This window comes from Lineus longissimus, chromosome 1, assembly GCF_910592395.1.
Source record: "Lineus longissimus chromosome 1, tnLinLong1.2, whole genome shotgun sequence".
NCBI lineage: Eukaryota > Metazoa > Nemertea > Pilidiophora > Heteronemertea > Lineidae > Lineus > Lineus longissimus.
In genome coordinates, this window is record NC_088308.1 from 18903667 (window position 1) to 18915752 (window position 12086).

Sequence of the window (12086 nt, forward strand, 5' to 3'; positions counted from 1 at the left end):
ACTGTCAATAAAAGTGCTCTTGGAAATGTCATAGGCTTGATCAAGGTTATGACATTGCAATTTTACCAAAAGTACCATGATAATGATTGACTTTGTACTTTGGGGGTGAAGAGAAGTTTTTTATCCTTTACTTCTCTCCACCCCTTAAAAAAAATAAATATGAAAACAAAAATTAAGTATGATTTTGAATTGTCTGGCATTTCCCCTATGTGAACCTTGGGTCCTCTGCATGGAAGTCACAGACTTAACCACTACACCACCAAGGACTTCACAATAGGCGTTTTTACACGGTGCGGGTTCAAGCCGGATCGAGACTAGTTCAGGTACCAGCCGGTTTATTTTCCCTCGTGTAAAAGCGAACCTACCGTCCTGAACCCTCCTGGTCCGAGGCGGGTTCCGATCGCCGGTCTCGGGTCGGTGCAGGCCGGTGTAGGCCGGTGGAGGAGGGTTTATTTATGCGTGTAAAAGCGAACCGGCTCCGAGCCGGTTTGCACACGGTACTCGCGTGACGTCATTCGCGGGAATAGCTGCCGTGTTCCTGGCATGAAATTTTCCGCGGAAAGAAACTGCTGTGAAATCTTCAATTTATCGAGAGCAAGAGCTTTCTTTCCATACAAATGCTGTGTACAAAGCAAAAACTCTGCATCTCACCGGCGCCATCGTAAACCATTTTGTATTATTTGTTGTTGTGATATTTTCGTAGCTCCACCGCCAGCAGGATTGATCAGCGCCACCAATTGACGATGTTAGTGACGAACCGGCCTGGAGCCGGATCGAGGCCAGATCGTCGAACCGTCCCCGTGTAAAAGCGAAATGAACCGTCCTGAACCGAACACGCCTCGTGACGGTTCAGGAGGGTTGTCTTGAACCAGCACCGTGTAAAAAGGCCTACATGCTGTCTTACAAGGAATATGAATGATTTGTATTGTCTGACCTGGAGGGGATTTGTGAACAAGAACAATGTTGGTGTCATGAAGCAATCAGTGCTTTGTATATAAGATCTTCATCCCAAGATATAATGTTGACCAATCCAATGCATTGACTTGGATGTACCCTATAGACAAGTTTTATCTAGGTGTTGTGCAGTGGCACAGATCTCATTTTGATTGAGGTTCTGATGAAATGATCGGGTTGTAATCTGTGACACTTATCCAAACATCCTGATATTTTATGACAACAGAATTAGTGCATCGACTTGGATAAACCCTGTAGACTTGAGTTTTATCCAGGTATTGCGCAAACCTCTTTCAGGATGATATCTTAATGAAATGCTAAGTTGCGATCTGTGGCGCCAATCCAGGCATCCCAAGACTGTATGACGACCAAACCTGTCTCTCTGATTAAGGAGCTCCATCCATCCAGCTTCCCAAGCTACCATTGTGCGCGCTCAACAAAACGACACAAAGACGCTCTGCGTATTATCTTAATTAAGTCCCCACGGCAACCTTGAGATCTTCACCGAGGCAACGCGAGTGGATATGTCATGTGACCTTGCGAGGAAAATATTGATGAGGGAACGTCGGGACAATGTCCCATCCCTCTTGATGATAGCCATCAAATACAGACATTAGTGTTGTCGCAACATTGCAATCTTCTGCACTGGTTAGCTCCGCAATCAAGGGTATTCTTGGTGAAATGGTGCTCAGTGAGAAGTGAAGATATGTTCTCACTTAATTTGGCTTCTCTTGTCATCTAGAAGTTTCATAATGTTGGGTATTTTCCGTAAACATTGTGACATTCCTGCTCTTATCAAGTTTAGGACACCAGGTCTTTACTGTCAACATTGTGACTTGACATGGTAAAAGGGGCTGGTGATTCAGTTCGCCTATTATCGCCTGTATCTTTCCATGTAAATCAAACACTATTAATGAAGACTCATTTAAACCATGTTTTAGCGCTGTATCAAGTTTGATGTGATATTATTATCGTATTGGAATCTCACTTTGTTGAAAATATAGACCCATTGTTTGCCTGGTGACAACTGGCAGTAGACATTCATATGATTTTAATATTTGTTGCATGACAAATATTGATTGAATCTGAAACTGCATTTACAGTGCAGGAGATTAAAAATCTATTATTGCTTTTGAGCGGTATTAAACATTACTACATCTATATGATCATAGTATCAATCAATTTGCATTCCATCTTCAAAAGATGTGTGACTTTTGTGGCTGCCCTGCTGTGTGACTCATGGGTTTTGAGCACTTTATATTTGTTTCTTCTTGAAAATAAGATAAGTTTTAAGTTATATATCTAACTGGAGTACTGGATGTGCATGTTAACATTTAAATTTTATTACTTGTTGTATTACTTGATTTTGTTGGAATTTGTGAATTTTGGACCTCTTTTCTTCTTTAAACTTCTTATGAAGTTCAAAAGGTGTACAGTGTCAGCTTGATCACATTCCAATTGATTTCTGAAGTGCAACACAAACAAGCGATTTCTGTCTCTGCAACCTGTGACTGTAATTGCTGCTATGTGCTACAAAAAGATGTCTCATCTGTAGGTAAAACTGTTAATCGCTGAGTTGATATTGATCGGACATCGATGTGATTGCAGATCCTGTGATGACCACCGCAAACAGGCAGTTTTTGTTGCATGCAATCATAAACGCAGGTTGCAGTGACAAAAATCGCTCGTTTGTGGGGTGCTATTGGCAACCAATTGGAACGAATTGCAGTGTCTCTGCCTCCACCAGTTCAATGACTTTATTCAGGTTCAGAAACCAGTGCCTTCGGGCGCGGATAGAATGACGATAACTGGTGCGACTAAATGAATCAATTTACATCAGCTGAAATCCAGGTTTAATGAGTCAAAAAGATTCCATTTCTAATCCGCTTCCATTTCCTCTATTCAACGTAAAAGATTATCAAACTGCGTCATCAGTATTTTTTACGATTCCTTATTACGGTATTTTGACTGTTTGAATCATCAGGACTTCCCGATTGACAGCGTGCGTTACATTGCTAACTCGCCCGTTCACGGGGATGTTTCTTTTTCCTATCATCAATTGAATTTCTTGAATAAATCAAGTGATATGAGGCCAGATTAACAGGGCTGGGAGCATTTGACTAACAGATGTAACGGCAAGCGTTGCCACGGTAACCAGAGTCGTCTCTACAGACAATTATTTCTTGGTGTCAAGTAGCCGGTATGAAAAGATGCTCAGTGAGTCAGTGCGCGGTACCACGTGGCCAGAACGGTTTATGTGTTCAGCGCGTTTATCTGCTGAACTTTAATGTGATCGCCCTTCGTTGATGACAATGTCACTTTGATTGGCTCTGAGGGTAATAAGCCAGAGTTAGATGGGTGGTTTGTGGCGACACCATGGGCTGCTCTGTAATTATGCCCCTAATCGGTGTCGTTGTTTTGCTCTTGCTTATTTGGTGATTGTCCGTTGTTACTCAAGTAATAGTTATGTTCTTGCTCTTCTGTTGTTCACGGACTGAGCAGTGGAAGAGTGTCAGCCTCATGATCGAGATGTTGTTTGATCTGAGTCACTACTTGCTTCATCCACTATAGCTTTGTATGTTAGTTGCTCTTTGAAATCTTTAAAGGCTTAGATTATATCAGTGAATGCAAACACCAACATCTGTTCCTTGGCGTTTTTGTGCTATATTGATTAATGTCATATTATATTTGAATAGAAAACATAAAGCTATTTGATTTGCAGCATATTCTAATGGACCGACAATGTGTTACATGTGAACACATCGGATTCTATGCATGATTTCTATGTTGCATTTTTATGGTTATTTTTATTGAAATTTATCGACTTACTAAAATATATAGTACTGACGAATAGGCATGTACAAATATTTCTGAACAAGCTGCATTTGATTTATCACCTTTTATAAATGGTACAGAGCTAAGATTAATTCTGAAAATATGTAATAGGTGCCAATCCAAAAAACAGAACTGCTTTATAAATTGGTGATTGGACATTTCACTGATTTTAGAAAGTGTCAGCTGGCAGCACCCGCAATAGCTAACCAAAAATAAATCCTAGACTAAAATCTTTTGAGGACAGTATACAGTTGGGTGGAATGGTACTTTGTTAACTAATGTTCATTAATGCACCAAACATAGATACACATGACACTTACATTTCTCAATGGACAATCTGTTTTTTTCTCGATTTCTTCCACATGTTGACACACCATAAAGGCACAGATGTGTTCCGTTGTCTTTGTATTCAAATGCTATACTCAATATGAAATATGATCCATAATGTTTGTTTTGATGTGATCTTGCATGGTTGTCAGTTTATCATTAGAATGTGCAAGATGTGCCGGCCATTCAATGCAGGGTCAGTGCAGGCTCATGATGAGATATTTAAAGTGAGAATATATAGGTTTGGCCACTGTGATTTTGGGGCCCTAATTGTTTGCAAAAATATCCTTTTCATATTTTGCTTCTATTTAATTTTGCTAATTGGTGCATTTTCCAACGAGGTCGAAATCACAACCAGAATGCCACGATCAGATCACTTTATTCATGCTCTTACAGGCTGAAAATAAAGTCTTCAGTGCCTTGCCAAAGGTCACAACCAAATTGAACCAAGAGATCCTCTTTATTTCCTCATTACCTGTGTGTCCATGCTCTTGTCAAATCCTGTCATAGGATACAACGAAAGGCGCTTACTAAGAAAGCATATTAGATATCATTAATAGGACCCCTGAAGACATTTCAGCACCCTTTATATAGCAAGCAGACGTCAGTGGTTCATAATCCTGCAAATGTCAGGGTGACACTCGCGTCAATGTTCTTACTAACTAATCTAGAGCGGTTTTGTCTCTATGAAACCTTTCATTTCTGTGTTGAATTCGGAAAAAGACAACAGTTTATAAAAATTACAAAAATGTTTAACTGGGTGATGTCCTGTTGGGTACTGTAAGCCCCTGTATGAGGATGGCACTGAATTTACTGTAGGAGTTACAGATTACACTCCCAAAGATTTCTACTGAAACATGGATTTTCAATTTTTTACACCAATTCTGCAGCATTAGAGTTGATGTTTTTGACCCTGCATGCAAAGCTTTAGCCTCAGCGAAAATTGAAAGGTCTGGTTAATTGGTAGAGCTAACTTGTAGTTAGATGGCGCTGAAGTGCAGTCACCAACAAGAAATCTGAGAACTCCAGATGTTCAGCTAGTAAACTCTAGTTCGACATATAAACTTGGAATATTCTTGTCGTTCTTTGATGACTCTACAAAGCCCATCTAACTTCAAGTTTAAGAAATTTGCTCTCGCAGTTCTACCAATTAACTGGAATCCTATAGAAGTTTTAAAGTTCATGGCCTTGGACTGTGACATCTAAGGGCATTTTTGGCTGCAACAGATTATGTAGAAAATATTCTACCTTCTGCTTAATATGTGCAATTTCGGATGTGTAATCATAAAGCCCTCTTTACCAGATCACAGTGACCATAGATAGTGTAAACTGGCAGTCAAACCTTCTTTAATGCAGCCACCTGTTGGCAAACATGCCTGATCACATTTTATTCATTGATTTATTTTCTTCATGATTGATGGTAGCAATTTAAATGACACCAGATTTTTGTCAATATTTGAATATGAAGCCACGAAATATTGATTTGTCAAGTTAGATTGCAAGATTGACGCCCTATGCATCCTATTGGATTGGAAAAGGTGTATGGTTAGTGACATTGACCACCTTAGTGAACCCTAGATTGGAGAACCATAGAATACTTTTCCACCACCCAGGATTATAAATGTATCCCAGTCTTGACTTGGAACTTAACCTGTAGTGAACCAGTATCCCATCAATCTGGGAAGGGTGACTTTCCTTGTTGCTGAAGCTACGGAATCCGGGATAAGCTCCGGCCTGATCTGTCGTTTGGCTTTGGCTATAGCCCATCAGACTTGAACATTAACTAGATAAAAGACTATCTGATGTTGGTCGAGTGTATCACTGGAACTTTAATTCAGACTGCAGCATGAAGTAATGCCGTATTCAGTATCTCCATTGTGCTGCTTTTAATCTATCAGAGTATGGCTTAATATTCTTGAGATATTTTATGAATATTCCAGCTGTCATACTCGTATTGATTCTGTATGAAACAATAAGGAATATTGTAAGATTGATGGTAGTATGAAGCAGGTGTTTACTTTGCGGCGACCATTCATTCATGCTCACACATCATATCCGTCATGCCTGTAACCCAAGATTAATGCCACTGTTTGTCATTGGCGGCTATCTGCGGGAGAACACAAGTGGTCAGATTATCGATTGGAGTGACAAGCAGGGTCTTGGTCATGTATGAGGCGTAATATCACAAACGGTTCTGTGACATAATACTTAATGTTAAGTAGAGTCATGATGTTGTTGTTTATCTCCTAGTTGGCCAGGAGTAGTTGCAGCAAAGAGAGATGTAGTGTTGTTGAGACATCTAAGATTGGCTGACTTGATGAAGAGCAAAAATGCAAAATTAAAAAGAGGGATTGGAGCGCGAGTCAAGTTGGTGGTCTTCAAGGGACGGGGTCATGTTTGTTTCAATGTTAGATAAATTTCTTCTTCAAGTGTGTTTAAGGAGCTCTTTAGAATTGATTTGGACCTGAGCACCTCCTTGTCAAATGGGCAATGTATCCTACAAAACCTGTCTAAAAAAGATGTCCTATCCCCATGATACTGATACACTTACAATCAAAATGACAGTTCAGTTGGTGAGTTTATTCTGACATAGGTTGCATGATAGTGTGTTAAAGTTCCAAATGTAATTTCAGAATTTCATTCACCAATACAACTGTTCAATATCATTGTCATTTACTACAAACCTTGCATGTAGCCAATTTATGTAGGCTAATGACTACCACTTTGAAAGAAGTCAGAAACAAGTTACTTTACAAAGACGGCTTTCCAAACAAAACTTAAAATTCCTTCTTCAGTTTGAATGTTCATTTGAAGATGTTCCCCCAAGGGTTTAATGACTTTTGAATTGGGAGGATGGTCTGTGATTATGACCTGTGGTCATCATAATGCTGTTTTCACAGCCAGAAGAATGCACCATTTAAAATGACATCATTTCCTTTATCAACACGTTTTGTGTGACGATTCCATTACGCAGTTGAGTTAACTGAAGGACGCCGTCCTTTGCCCTTTTCACTGGAGCTCCCTCTTGCTTCCGCTATGTTGGTTAGCCAAGCTTGTGTTAGGATTGTGGCTGTTTGAAGATTGATGTAACGCATGAAAGAAGAATTCAAATCACAAGTGGCTATGCATTAATTATTGAGATTCTATTGATATTAATTGCTCAAGGCTGTTCTGGTGACTCCCAGCATCCCCTCTGAAATTTCAATGCAGTCGATTTCTTTTTAATTTCTCATTGTAATGCGATGAAAAAAGATTATTGGAAATTAGACTCCCTAATTGCCAATTGTGGGAGTGAGTGTATTTATCGGAACAGCTGGTACTACGGAGGCATCGCCACTGCTTTAGAGTATTGAGCCTCATCATGTGGCGAAATTGTACATTATTGGCGATTAGATAGCGAGCTGCGCTGAGCGTAACCTGCATCGGGCGAAAGCTAAACACTTACGTATTGATTCATTACGGAGGTGTTTTCAATTATTACATGCATAATGTACTGAGATAGTTCTATAAGAATCACAGTAGTAATCAACGAGCCTGACTTTGGATTCAAGGAGTCCAGATATTTCTACACGTTTGACTCAAGCGCGTACCTTGAAGCGGGTGCTTCTGTCAAGCATTCTGATTGTGCAGTTTTGAAGTGTGTAATCACGGCCGTGAGATAATGATATCGGAGGAGTTATTGGATGTTTAGCACATTGCTTGGATTACACGGAAGCGTTGGAAAAAATACGTTGGCTTAGTGACGGCGGTGGATTGGCGCGTGTGTCACGTTGAGCGGCGAATGTCAGCAGGGTAATTTTACATGTGGTGCGTGCTGTGTTTATTAATTGTTATAGATGATTAGGCTGTGCAGTGATTAGGCGGTATCTAATTGTCATCGGGGTTAATTACAAGGCTAATAATGCTTGTTTTTAAATATCTATTTTTGTTGTTGTGTTAACTTTAATTCATATTGTTGACTTGAGTTAAGGGGGTATATCGTTCTCAAATATTGAATTTGACACAGTGCCTTTGGTGTATTTTCTGGTGTTGACAACTGGTTGTTCTCGACAAAGTTTTGTGTAATTTGTTTTCTTAATGTTTACATGCTTTATAAATTGATGGGGTGTATTCTGTCTTACTGCTTTAATATTTATTTGTTGATGTAGACGACTGCTCGGCTTTTGCTTCCTTTCATTTGAGTTATCATTTCTGTCAAAATATTTATATTATAGTAAGGTCTTTCAATTGAAGGGGAAGGGGGATGTTGAAATTGTCACCTTATAATTTTTTTTGATTACTGTAGCTTTTGGTGATTTGTGTGTTGATTCGTAAGTTGATATTTACAATGGTTTTTGTTATGTTTGAAGGAACAGTTGAGAGTAAACCAATCGATGGACTTTGTTAACTCTAGCGAAGGCACAAATTGATTTAATAATTTAGTTGACAGGAGGAATATGCAATGAAATTTATTTGGCATGGTTTGTTGCATATTGATTAAATGAATAAATTGTTGAACTGACAATGAAATGTTGGGACAGTGGGGTAGTAATTAGTGTAACAGAATCATTTAGAAAATGCAAGGATGTAAATTTGTAGTTGGTTTGATAGGTACGATAAGTCTAGACAGTGCTGGGTTGTTAACTTTTGATGGGGCTTCGTTGGTGTGGTGAATCTTGTTTTTGCAGTAGAGGATGAAACTTTGACAGGTAGTGGTGGGGTAAGGGGATGTTGTGGAGTAAGTGTTTTACAACATACAAGTGTATTTTGTGAACTAATGTCGTGTTCGGGATTGATTTTTCCAGTCATGTTATTTGATTTGAAGGCTTTTCAAGAGGATGGCTATCATAACAATCATGGGTGTTTTTTTCAAGGTTTTATTGGACATTATCGTATTATGGGATGTTATTTGAAGAGTTTTGTTATTTGTTATTTCAATATAGTTAATGGGACTCAGTGCTCTTCAGAGAAGCCAAAGAAAAGTTTATCGCTGGCATTGGCCAAAGAAAATCACATCTTTAGGAATGTTACTCCTAGTCCCTGAACCCCTCTATTCACAGCCATCGTGTGTATAAAAAGTTATCAAGGTCCCTTTAATAACTAAAGTGGGAGACCAGAATCACAGGCACCAAATTGGAGTGATACGCCAAGCATCTTAGCCTACTAGGTTCATGTTCATAATCTTCAAGCAAAAATTAGTATGATAGATGGATCATTATCATTCCAAGGGTAGTTATACTGCTATGTAAGCTACAGACCCCTATGACGAGTTCTTGTCAACTCTGTCAATAATATAGCAAGTAAGGATAAACTTGGTTATAGGGCAAGTGTTAAAGGGGAATTCGAGCAGATTTCTACGACACAAGGAACTAGTTCCTTTAAAGGGTGCAGCAGTTGAATTCGTCCAGACTTATCTGGAATCTTTGTTTACATTGTCTGATGCGTCCCACAAGCCCCATCTATACATGAACACTGTAAATGTGAATGAGTGGCATGGGACACTCCTCCTTTAAGTCACAGACGTGGGCACTCTCCATTGGCTTGATAACAACCAATATAAATAACAAATCACTATATACCATGAAATCAATTACTCTTTCTGGATGTTATTAATTGTATGTGATAGACAATCATGCGAGCTTGCAATTAGCAACCCTCGATGTTACACTATACAATGTGTTACTAGAGATAACAGTGGCAACAGTAATGGGAAGGGGATGTTGGTCTTCAACGGGGACTCGGCGACTTGGACTATTTGCTGACATCTCAGCTGGTATCTCATTTCAGGTATAGGTGTCAGTAGCTATATTCATCTGCCTTTGATCAGGACTTGAATACTCATATCACTGTTGTGGAAGAAGAGTTTCTTAGAGGTTGGAAAAATTATTTACAAGTAACCTGTGTATGTAGGATGCCATAAGCTCAAGAAACAATATAAGTTACCTGTTCAGTATTCAGCTATTAGTAATAAAGAGAAAAACAGTGCCTGCGAAGGAACATGCTCCATACTTATGTACATTACCTCTTTATCAAGGACACCTGTGGGTCTAACATTGCTTGATACAAAGGTTTCCTGATTACAAAGGTAAATTTGAATGGAAATTATGAGGTGGTGACCAAAACCAGTGAGAGGGTATCCTGCTATAAAAAGGAGTTCCACTCTACTTCCTAGTTAAAAGCATCCTGTGTCACCCAAGCGAGGAGCGTGGACCCTGAGAGAGAACACCAAGATACATGTGGAAACTATGATGGAACAAAATGTGTCTAGAGGCGAGAGCCAATTGAAGACAAATTTATGACCAAATTGGTTGTGAATTGCCAACTAAATTACTTCATCATGGATGAGACTGTCCAGAGCTTATGAGAGCTCTTTGAGAGGTGATGGACAAGTGAGGTTAAATTGTCACTAAGTAGCTAAAAAGACTGGGATGACATCATAAGATCTCGCATTTTTAAATTTCAGACTGGAATTCACATTTTCAGGCCAAAGCAGAAATTTGAAGAAGACTTCAGGATCAAGGTTAATGAATGTTGATGTTTAGTATCTAATAGCCCACATTTTGTAAAGTCAGGGGGAACAAGGAAATATTCATGAAGAGTCTGTATACATAACGTCTCCCCTCCATAACACATGCAGCACCACACAAATAGGTCATAAATTGTTTTGGAGCAATTGGATTTCTGACTTGGTACATATGGGTTAATGATCTTTCGTTGGATGAGGCATGGAAGGCAAGGGATCAGCACTAGCACTTAAGCAAGAAGAAAACGAATCAGAACTTCCCAATAGCAGATTTTGTAAGTTGCTGAATCGCTGGTCGTGCAAAATCCCCTTTAACCTTTCGAGTGGTTTATTTACCGATACATCCACCCATCCTGTCTATCCTCCAGCATCGCGATAAACAAGACTGCTGTAGCTCATCGCCGTAATAAAAACAGACATTCACAATATCCTATAGAGATTGCCACAGAATATGCAATTCCAACAGACAAAAAATTGGTGCACTGGATTAGATGATTCGATATGACAAAAAGGACTTGTCGTTTCTTCACTGCTGTGGGAAAAAGTTGATCTGGTGTTTGTTAGAGTGTACTGCATAATAAACTTGCAGGCAAACAAATTGATCTGGTGTTAGTTAGAGTGTACTACATAATAAACTTGCAGGAAAACAATTTGATCTGGTGTTTGTTAGAGTGTACGGCATGATAAACTTGCAGGCAACCAATTTAACCTGATGTTTGTTGGAGTAAACTTGCAGGCAGACAATTTGATCATGCAGGCAGTCAATTTTGGTTTGATTGGCCAACTGAGGGATCAATTCCAATTCATGAATATTCGGTCACCTCCCAGATATTACACCTCAAATGCTGAGCTGTTTTATCGCTTAGTGACATTAACACAGTGTCATTTCTCTACCGCTGTGGCACATCTAGCCATTAGACCATGAAAAAGCGCACTGTTTCCAATGATGGTCATGTTTTTAATCCAGCATTGAGACTATTGGTAGAATGTGTAATGGTTAGTTTCTTCTGCCTTTGATGGCTTGATTAGCCCATGGGTTACTTTTTGTCTCATTTGTGCCAATGTCCATTAATGACTTTTTGGCAAAACTGGACATGGCATTTATTGCTTTCAATGACTGAATGACTCAGATATTTATCAGGATATTTTAGAGAAGGGGAAGGCCTGAAAGGGGTTGTCCATTAAGTTTGTATGAACTGCTTCAAAAATTGCGTTACTATGAACAACACTATAAAGAAACGCTGCAATTTTCCTCTCCTTGTGCATCATTTATGAATCTCTGTGGATTTCAATTGGGTTTCTTTGTGCAATAAGAGCAGAGGTGATGTACTTTATGTCATGTGGTGTAATCAACCCTGAGCATCCCTGGGCATGCATTATTAGAGATTTTTGCATACAAAATATATTTCATGGAGAAATATCTCCAGATATTGCTGGACTAATACTCGTGAAGTTGACCGAGTTATAG

At 39.2% G+C, this 12086-nt stretch overlaps 1 protein-coding gene across 9 annotated transcripts in view; it reads left to right on the plus strand.

The window, feature by feature from the left end:
- LOC135489952 (zinc finger MIZ domain-containing protein 1-like) overlaps nt 1-12086 on the plus strand; it is a 178093-nt gene that overhangs the window by 48223 nt on the left and 117784 nt on the right. Inside the window, exon 1 of one of the 9 annotated variants that reach the window (XM_064775605.1) lies at nt 7562-7923. The exons of 7 other annotated variants lie outside the window; for them this stretch is intronic. The gene's annotated coding sequence lies outside the window, so the exon portion shown is untranslated. Of the gene's footprint in view, nt 1-7561; nt 7924-12086 lie in introns of those variants that run through there. One more of the 9 variants, XM_064775611.1, reaches the window with a different exon arrangement.